The sequence below is a fragment of the Stegastes partitus genome, unplaced genomic scaffold, assembly GCF_000690725.1.
Source record: "Stegastes partitus isolate 25-593 unplaced genomic scaffold, Stegastes_partitus-1.0.2 Scaffold516, whole genome shotgun sequence".
In the NCBI taxonomy this organism is placed as follows: Eukaryota; Metazoa; Chordata; class Actinopteri; family Pomacentridae; genus Stegastes; species Stegastes partitus.
The window spans coordinates 394,748-397,403 of NW_007578247.1; positions in this window are offsets into that span (position 1 = coordinate 394,748).

Genomic DNA, 2,656 nt, shown 5'->3' on the forward strand with positions numbered 1-2,656 from the left:
CTTTAGAAAGTCATTAGCAGCAAATCTGTCTAGAAATAATGTCCCTGTTTGATAATCCACAAAACTCATTGTCAGGAGAATAAAATTCATCAATGATTCAGCTTGAAAGAACAGCACCTTTTTTTCCCCTTATAGCTTTTATCCATTATCTCTCTTGGCTTCCTCTCATCAGGTGACAAAGAAGCACTGGAGCTCTTCCTGTGACAGCGTAACAAACATCAACATGAAGTCACCTATCTGAAGCTGGATGAGAAGTAAAACCCTTCACTTTGATCGATGAAATGAGAAATCTCACCTGTAGCGTTCATACAACAGCCTCATTCAGGAATGACGTCTCTCTGCAAGACTGTGTTGAAGCAAGTCCAAGGTACTGGTACTGTATCCTATTTGGTAAGTTCTATATAACATATGCTGTAACATTTGATATTGAATTAATTTCACCTATAAAGTCAGCTTTTTGATTTGTTATTTTAACTTGAAATGACTCAGAATATAAGTAGTCAGCTATCATTAATAGTACAGGTCCAAACTCTGACTGGCCAAGTATCTCGTCATTTCACTCGCTCAGTATTTTACTTCTGTCAGTCCAAACTTCTCAGGGATTTTGGATGGTTTCCTGGCAGTAAACATCTTCCAAAGCTTCTCTGAGGAGCCAAAATGGAACTTTTCATTCAATCCCCAGCCTTGTTTCGTGTGTATTTACCATCACATGTGCCCTCGGCCCTCCTCTGATCACAACCACCCTCCTTTGAACTCCACTTTAGGCCCCCTCCTCTCTCTCCCTGTGCCTACGTGTTAATTTATTGCAACAGGTTCAGGTTCTACCTCGGCTCTGGCTCTGTTTTGACAGGACGGACCACCTTGGATTCAACAAACGTGTCGGAGGTAGGCAGCACTGAATCATGTGCCCTGCTGGAAACCACAGGCTGTTAAAACTGAGACGCAGAGAAGAGGGCCCCCAGTATTTCCAAATGAGAAAACAATTAGATCATTTCTATAATTCATGGGTGCGACCACAGCTCAGGCCCGGGGAGGCTCTGAGTGTTTGAAGTGCTCCATATGCTCGCAGTGGTTTTCAGACCTGATCTGCTCAGCGCTGGCCCGGCTCGCTCCGTGGAGGCTGAGGTGTGGGCAGGTAATGTGAACAAGCCATTATGGCGCATAAAAGATTTATGGATCTTCAGTGCTTCCCCCCCCACCACCCCACTTCATTTGCAGGTGGGCTGTCAGCAAAGTGGCTGCAGGAACAAAATGGTTGGGAGGTTTTGCAGCTCTGTGGTAAAGACCTCTGTACGTTTTTACTAGGAGCCCAGTGAGCAAATGACTGGTCGAGGTGTCGTCCAGGAACAGCAGTGGAGACACTTTAAAAATGCCATAAATGTGACCATCAGATCCCATGTTGGCAAACAAGTTAACTATCGTACATTTCGGACTATAAGCCACTACTTTTTTCACACGTTTTGAACACTGCGGCTTAAACAATGACGCGGCTAATTTATGGATTTTTACAAGTTTTACGAATTTGCCTCGAGATGTAAGTGACATTGAGAGCGACAACGAAAGAGAGACTGAGGAAGTGTGTGACGAAGGAATTCTGAGGCTGTTCAATTCTGACACTGAAGAAGACGACTTTAGTGGTTTTAGTGCAGGAGGAAGATGAAGATAGTGATCAATGACTTTTCCTGGTAGGATGCTGTATTTTATATTTTTTAACCAGCCATGTTACAGGAACTGTTTGGAAAAAAGCATTTACATCTTTGTGTATATTGCCGGTACGTAAAAGTAAAAAAAAATCTTTCTGTGTAAATATCTCATGTTGCAACATGGACACCTGCAGCTTATAGACAAGTGCGGCCTGTATATGTACATATTTGTTTTCTGTTTGTGGGTGCGGCATATATTTAGGTGCGCTCAATAGTCCGGAAATTACAGTAAGAGTTGTTATAGAGCAGCATTAGAATCTATTTAAACTCTGAATTTAAGTCCTTGTATTTTTGATCTGCTCCAATTCCTGGGGGGGGGAAAAATGTAACTTTTTAGCTGCAAAAGGCTCCACGTTGTTCACTAGCTGGTTGATAACTTTGTTTACAGGTAGAGTCCACCTGGTTTTTAGCGTTTCTAGCTGAAAACATCTGCTATAATATAAGTGCAGCATGCAAATGATCTTCTCAGCTGACTTTGAGAAAAAGTGAAAACTGTATTTTTTTCATTGTTTTGGTTTGAACCGCCAAGCTAAGCCAACTGTGCACTAATAGTTTCAGGACCGTTCACCAGGTGACACCTTAATCCACATCCTGAACAGGTTTGGCTTTAAAGAACAACAATCAGACAGTGTGACCAGCACACATGATGGCACAGGTATCAAAACAAAGACCAGAACAGGCTGTTAGCATGCTGGATGCTGGATGTCAGGTCGTTGTAGCCAGACACTCCAAAGTCCACAACTCCACCATTTGTTGTCTAAGAAATTGTTTCAGACATCAGGATACAACAAGCAATCAGTCAGACGGCTGCAGGCCACGTGTCACCACCAGAGATGAGGATCATCACATCCGGTTTGTCTGTCTATAGAAATGTGTGCAGAAACAACTGATGAAGTTGTTAGTGTGAACAACCAGAGAACATCTGTTCAATCTGTGAGGAATCGCTGAGGAAA